The sequence below is a fragment of the Galleria mellonella genome, unplaced genomic scaffold (assembly GCF_026898425.1).
Source record: "Galleria mellonella isolate WM207_F2 unplaced genomic scaffold, CSIRO_AGI_GalMel_v1 utg223, whole genome shotgun sequence".
Lineage (NCBI taxonomy): Eukaryota > Metazoa > Arthropoda > Insecta > Lepidoptera > Pyralidae > Galleria > Galleria mellonella.
This window is the reverse complement of record NW_026442042.1, coordinates 3,299,814-3,307,697: the sequence shown is the minus strand read 5'-3', so window position 1 is coordinate 3,307,697 and position 7,884 is coordinate 3,299,814. Positions and strand designations below refer to the sequence as shown.

The window sequence follows — 7,884 nt, the reverse complement described above, 5'->3', positions numbered from 1 at the left end:
ATAGTTCATGAATGCAATCAACCGAAAAGAGAATATTTTGCTCTTAAAGGCTATCCGTGGAGTCGCACGGGTATATACTTTTGCCAAAAAAACAAATGACAAAAAATTAAATGGTAATTTGGCTTCTAAACAAGGCATTTTAATTTGGGAATATGCTATAAACGCTTGTATCACTAGAAAACCACTTCCTCAGACAAAAAAAAACACTTTTCAAAAATACATCTGAAGTGTTTGTGGTAAACTGGACTTCAGAGATGTTATTGAAAGACAAATGTCCTAGTCATCTGCTTTGTTGCTGTTTCATCATAACTATCTGCAGGTCTGCTTGTATATGAGCTATAGATATACGAGTATGAAGTATGCAAAATGTGCTTATGGATATACGGGTATTAAAATACAATTGTAGGCAGGCGAATCGTCTCAAATTCTATCAGCAGTAATGCACATAATAATTACAAATATAATTATTATTATTTATTTAATTACATTGATTGCATTCAATGATTATTAACATTGCTATTTGACTAATGGTTAATATGTACTACAGGACCTACAGATAAATACTATATTGAGTTTTAATTTTCACTAGAAATTACATATATGTTCCGCTAATCTTAACAATTACTCCAAGTAGGTATATCAATTTATTATAATACAACTTTCATCTGCATTCAAATAATCTTCATTTATGTACAAACCAATGTCATATATAATCTTTTACGTTAATTACTTGTAGTATTAAAATCAACTCATGTGTGTAAATAAGGCATAATTAAACATTGATAAACCTTAATTACACTTAATAACAAGTGTATACAAAATTTGATGGTAATGTACATAGCTGAGGTGTCCGAGTGGTTAAGGAGTTGGACTTGAAATCCAATGGGCTATGCCCGCGCAGGTTCGAATCCTGTCCTCAGCGTTGTAACGTTTTGCCTTTTTTCTTCGTAATTAATTAATTATTTGAGCATTATATATACATGCCTATTAACCCTATAATGTAAAGTAAGATGTGCAGAGCAGTTTAAAAAGAGCAGTTTCCTTAAAAAAAAAAGAAAGGTATTAAAAACCCATATTGAACTAATTATAATAGAAATCGCTTTATATGTCATAACTAATCAATGTAAGTTGCTAGTCCGTTGATACAATGCCCTTTGCATGAAAGACCTATTAAACTTGACAGATTATTCAAAGAAAATTCTATATGATTTATGCAATGTAAATGACTCTCCTGTCGAGATATATCTAAAGGTAAATACTACATATATTAAACAGTTACTATAGCAGCTTTACAAAGAGGATGTGAAATGGATTTTTTTATACCACAGTGGGAAACAAGCTTACAGCTCGTCTGATAGTAAACGGTCACTGCAGCTTATGGACGCCTGCAACACTAAGGGTGTCACGTGCGCGTTGCTGACTCTGAAGAAAACTTAAACCCTTTTTGAAGAACCCCTTTACTTTTGGAAATTTAACTTATGCATATACCATATTCACTATCAAACCTTGACTGGCAGACAATACAAAACTGAACTCAGAACCCAAAATTAGTTCTAATAATATTAAATTTTGGTTTGGAATATATATGGAATGTTCCCAATATCCTAACTGAAAAGACCTTATTCTAAAAATAACACAGAAATCCTAGTGTTCTATCGGTTGCTCTTGTATCATATTCATCACTTAAAACTTTCTAAGAGACAACGTATAGCTTAAAACAATATATCTACTCGTAGTTCAGAGGCGCAGAAATGTTGCATCTCTGTGCACATTTTTCCGAATTTATCATGGAGAGTGTTCTAAGAAAATGTTCAGAATGATACCTGCTGCTGATTTTCACGACCGTACAACCCGCCACAAACTAAAGATTCATCCCGATCATCTGGACGAGTGGCGGTCTTCCACTGTGCGTTTTTGAAGGCACTTTCTTCCACGCATAACCATTCTGTGGAATCAACTTCCAGCAGCAGTATTTCCGAACCAATAAGACAACATAACCTTCAAGAAAAGAGTATATTCCTTTTTAAAAGGCCGGCAGCATACCTGTAATGCCACTGATGTTGTAGGTGATCATGGGTGGCGGTAGTCACTTACCATCAGATGAGCATGCTCGTTTGCCCCCTGTGTTTTAAAAAAAAAGCGTCCAATTTGGCAATGAATTTATTCGCAGAAAGTATGGTACTATTAGAAGAAACCTGAAATTGCAACAAGAACAAGAAATAATAGATCTCCCCACAAATTGAGTAAGTGCTTTTTTGCTAAAATGGGAGTCAGATGGATTGATATTGTGAATATTTCCAATATCAGTACCAAATGCTGTAATAATACCATCTGTGCAAAGAATTTTATGTGAAGAACGATAAAATACATATATTGTTACTAAGTGAATATAAAATTCTGCTGGTATACATATAGCTGAGGTGTCCGAGTGGTTAAGGAGTTGGACTTGAAATCCAATGGGCTATGCCCGCGCAGGTTCGAATCCTGTCCTCAGCGTCGTAATATTTTACATTTTTCTTTTAATTAACACATTAGCTTTACATAAGATATATGCTTGTTAGCCCTATAATGTAAAAGAAGATGTGCAGAGCGTTTTAAAAGTAGCATTTTCTTACGGAAGGCCAGGGTTGGTTAAATTTTGGATGAAATATGGGGTATTTCCAAATATTCTATCCAAAAAAAAAAAACCTGAAATTAACACAAGAACGATTAGAATTACAAGTTTCTATAAGTTACGGTTGTACCATCTTCATAATCTAAAGCTGAATGACAAACAACGCACAGCTTGAATCAGTAGGTCTAGAAAAATCACCATTTCTGATGAAGTTCCTTATAAGATGCACGGGAACACTAGCAAAGAATTTCCTGAAATTCCCATAAGAAAAGAAGTAATGGACAAATTTAGTAAACACATTTCTACGGCAATGGTAGTTTGATGAAATAATATCGTGGACGTCTTTAATATCCAGCAGCAAATGATATAAAATGTAGCAACTGTGTAAATAAAATCGTTTGATGAGCTCTATAGTTACTGCCTTGTAGCCAAGTGAATATAAAATTCAGGTGGTATATGCATGGCTGAGGTGTCCGAGTGGTTAAGGAGTTGGACTTGAAATCCAATGGGCTATGCCCGCGCAGGTTCGAATCCTGTCCTCAGCGGAATTTGTATATTTTGCATCTTGTGTAATTTTTATTTCTTCAAATATGTTTTAACTATCATTACGAATATATAGTCAGTTTTGAATTATGACAATTTTCAGAAAGAAAATATAACAATGTTTTATTGTGTTCATTGTATTCGGATCAAATTCAAAATTAATAGAGTTCAATATTTTTTTATGGCAACATATTAACTTTGTATATATCAACTCAATAACAATAAAACACATATTGTTTGATCAATATCTTCACAAATAGTCTTTGAGAATCTTAGATTTAGACTCGAAATAAGCAAAAAATACATAGAAAGAGGTTGTTCAACAGAGCATAGCAGTTCCTCACTCTGAGGAAAAGATCTAATTAATAGTTCATGTCGTAACTTTGGCTCGATTCTCATAATTGGACAAGAGATTTCAAGTGTCAGGTAACCAAGCTAGCCAGATATAATTATTGAAGATGATATTGAGAGAACGATAATGAGGGATAATTGAGACGTCTCAAAAGAGTGCGATTATAATGATTTACTATCTACCGATGTATGCAGTCGTGGGTAATTATATTTATTTATTCTTGAAATATATGTACACGGTTAGGAAGACTCTCCACCTAATAAGTGTTAAAATGCTAGAATGTGAAAAAAATTGATATACATACCTAAATATACAAATAAACATTTTTATTTTTTTAATATTTTTTTTAAACTTTTTAACAATGCTGCCGGCCTTTAAATAAATTTTTATGAACTGGGATGAATGGAACAATGAGGCCAATGGCTAGCTAGCGTTGAAATTGTATCACGCGATTTTTAGACGTCCCAATTGGCTGATCCATTTGACGTAAAAATGAAGCCGCAACAAGTTTTATTTTTTCATTTAATTGCAAAAATGTTTGGAATGGATTAAAATATATAGGTATCATTCAAGAACAACCGGAATAACGAAATATGCAAAATATAATTAACTAGCTTATTTGCTCGTGGCTTCGTCTGCGTGACCGGGATATGTTTACTGACCGGGATGAAAAATAGCCTATATCCTTCTCCGTTTCATATAGTACATGTATACCATATTTCATACCGATTGGTAAAGCCGTTACGACGCTATAATATGATAAACAAACAAGCTCACTTTCACGTTTTATAATATTAGTAAGGATGTTCTCGTGCAAGGTACTGTTACAATTAAAATCTTACAGGTACATTGCGATAACTAGGACAGTAAATCATTGGTAGGTATCCTATTCTGACAAAATATGTATTTCGTTTACAAACAAACAATCAACAGATTCCCATCATCGCATCCCCATCTGTACAAACCATTTTCAATAGCAATTAACTTGTATCAATAAAATAATTATCCAATCATGAGGCAATTTACTCGGTTTGTCCCTTCATTTGTCGTGCTGGTCACTCTTATGTATACAAGCATTTGCTATCTCTTTTTGTGCAGAGCGGCAACTATCGAGGACGGTGACACGACTCGCTCTTGGCGTCTGGCGGTCGGCGACCAGATTTGCCTGATCTCCCGTCCAGTTTAACTAGTTTCAAGGTCTAGCCTGGATCTTGCGTCTGTCTGTCCACCTATGGTCATGTAGCATTAATTATTTTAACAGCGAGCGAATATTCTGTACAGAAGGTTATTATTGGATTAAAGTAGTACGCGTTGCAAACATAGGAAATAATTTATCATTACCTACATGAATTATTTGAATTTCTAACTTAATTGAATAAGTTTTATATAACTACTAGCTGACTCGGCAAACGTTGTTTTACCATATACGTTATTTCGAGAATTATACATGAAAATTTATCGTACTACAATTATTATATTCGATTGCCATCTTGCAAGTCTATTGCGGCATATAAAAATCGCGATTAAAAAAAACAGGAGTTGATCGTATAAGCGTGAAAATTTGAATTTGTATGTATTTTTTAATGCTAAATCATAATAAAATAAAATAGTCAAAGAAATAAAAAAAAAATTGGGTGTGAGTCACCCTTATCATTGAGGGATATGAAAAATAGATGTTGGCCGATTCTCAGACCTACCCGATATGCACACAAAATTTAATGAAAATCGGTAAAGCCGTTTCGGAGGAGTTTGGTAACAAACATCGCGACACGAGAATTTTATATATTAGATTTTAATGTTTTTTTTAAGTCATTTAAGTTTAACGGTTACGGGTTGTTGTCTGAGATATGAACATTTATTCGTTTTAACAAATTATGTTATAGCAACAGTATCAGGCATAATTTTAATTATTATTAGATTCCTATAAAAAATAGTTATAAAATTAAATAATATAACTACGAAATAACAATACATTAAACTGGTGAATTTTTTACATTCGATCTATGTATCTAATTGCCGTTTAGTCTCGGCATAAATTAGGCCACACCTTTTTTTCCCTTGGGTATCGTAAGAGGCGATTATCGTAACCTAATAGTCGAGGAATGGGCAGCAGCGTCCCTCTTAAAACGTCACCAAAACCTAACTGCGGTCGCCAACCCCTCTGCCAAGCGTAGCAACTATTGACACTACTTATGCGAGAGGAGAGTCCAGCAGTGAACAATTAACGACCAATATAATGATGATATGTATATAGTGGAAAGCCTTATCTGTCATCTATGTAGGTAATCATTTCATAGACAATATAGAGTCCCATCTTTTGACCGCTAACCTTACAAGTTAAGGAACCCCAATGAACACAATGCACGCATTGTTGCTGCATGATAGAACTAAATCCATTCACGGTTGCAAGCTGAATCTACACAGCCGATTCACATTAAACTTTACCATAATCTAAAGGAAAAACAATTGAAACAAGTAATTACGAAGATTAATGCCTATTTCTTTACGAGTATTTTTAAAATATACAATGTTCTTTACAAATTTCAATTTAATATTTGAAAATTTATGTTAATTTTTAATCCTCGACCCAAAAAGAGGGATGTTGTATGATTGACGTGTTTGTGGCATTTTGTATCTACCGTTAACTGTCCGCTACTGAATATAGCCTCCCTCATAAGGGGAGTTTTACCAGTATTTGCCATACTTGGCAGACAGGTCGGCAACCGCATTTAGGCTCTTGGTGAAGTTTTAAGAGAAATATTGCTGCCCATCCTTCCTCTATAAACTCCCTTAATCGCCTATTACGACACCCACGGGAATGGAAATAGTAGCCTACTCTATGCCGAAACCTATACGGCAGTTTGTGGCATGGTACCTCCTAAACGAATGGACCAATTATGATGCGGTATGCAGTTTTCTGTTTAAAAACTGACGTGATAGAAATGGTACTTAGCTACAATTTATGAAGATCGGTTCAGATATTCCGGGAATTACTTAAATTTTTTTAAATTTTGTTTATTTATTAACAATATCTACATATATGTGTAAAGAGAGGATGCGACGTAAGCAATATACTAACCCTGAAGAAGAGTTCCGGATAAAGCCGAAACAATTGTCGAAAAGGACAAATATGCTTAGTAAGTGTATAAAAAGACCCATTGTACAAACATAAAAATATCTTTTAATGCAGATTTATCGTTAATTTTATAAATCCAATTATTTGATTTTTTTTCATAACATCATTGAAGTGAAAAAGCATAATAAATGTAAGAGGTAAACACCACACAAACAGAACAAAACAAAACCTAATGACGTGACTTCAAATTAACCAGCTCGCGCAATGGGTGGTCTATTAGTACGCGGTGATAATTTATTCTGTCGAAATTAACATCTTTTACGGCCAAGCAATAAAGTCTAAAGTCGGGGAAAATAACTTTTGAAAGTATATTATTGCAGTGGGAGGTGTAAGCCATAAGTAATTATGATTAAAAAATCCATCTTCACGGAGATAAAATAAATTTGTAATTAAGGATTGGTCGTTCTAAACAAATCTTATTGGTAAATAACATATTGCAGATTTAAAAGTGGTTATTTCGTATGAAGTATCTTCGACTTTATTTGATTAATCATACCTACTTGTACAACAATTAGTCCATTACCTTAAGGTTGTCTTGAAAAGATTGCTCTCAGCAATAAGACCACTTTACTGTACTTATACAATTGTATCGTTGTGTATGTAAATTGAATATAATGCAAATAAAGTATACTCATTCATTAATTGTTACTTTAGTTACATAATATTGTATATTTAAAATACTTATTTCCATTATGTATTTTTATTGTTTACATATGAGACCAGATTCGAAGCATACTATACCATACTATATCAGTCGCTAATCGCCCACTGCCAAACATAGACCTCCCTCTATTAGGGAGTTTTGCCAATAGTTGCCACGCTTAGCAGGCGGGTTGACAACCGCAGTTAAACATTGGAGGTGTTTTAAAAGGGACGCTGCTGCCCATCTCTCGACCATTATGTTCCCTTAGTCGATTCTTACGACACCCACGGGAAAGGAAGGGGTGGCCTATTATATGCCGGGACCACACGGCAATTCGAATTCGAAGCATAATTCTCATAATTTATCATTTTCACTTTTTTTATATTTTATTTGTATATCTAATTAAAAATTATCTTTAAAAACAAATAATCAATTATAATTAATAGAATTTATATTGATTTCTAAAGCAAAAACATGCTGTGCCTGTGTTTTTATTTAATTTACGCAATAAGGAAAGCAGACTGCTATTCAAACCATAATGTGATGTTAATATCATCGACCAATGATATCTGATACATCAATTGCAAATATCTTGA

At 33.7% G+C, this 7,884-nt stretch overlaps 3 non-coding genes across 3 annotated transcripts; all 3 read left to right on the top strand.

The window, feature by feature from the left end:
• The first annotated feature begins 840 nt into the window (after positions 1-840).
• Trnas-uga (transfer RNA serine (anticodon UGA)) lies at positions 841-922 on the top strand. Its single transcript has one exon. It is a non-coding gene; the product is annotated as a tRNA-Ser (tRNA).
• A 1,492-nt stretch (positions 923-2,414) lies between these two features.
• Positions 2,415-2,496, top strand: Trnas-uga (transfer RNA serine (anticodon UGA)). The gene has a single exon. It is a non-coding gene; the product is annotated as a tRNA-Ser (tRNA).
• A 581-nt stretch (positions 2,497-3,077) lies between these two features.
• Positions 3,078-3,159, top strand: Trnas-uga (transfer RNA serine (anticodon UGA)). The gene has a single exon. It is a non-coding gene; the product is annotated as a tRNA-Ser (tRNA).
• Positions 3,160-7,884: the final 4,725 nt, after the last annotated feature.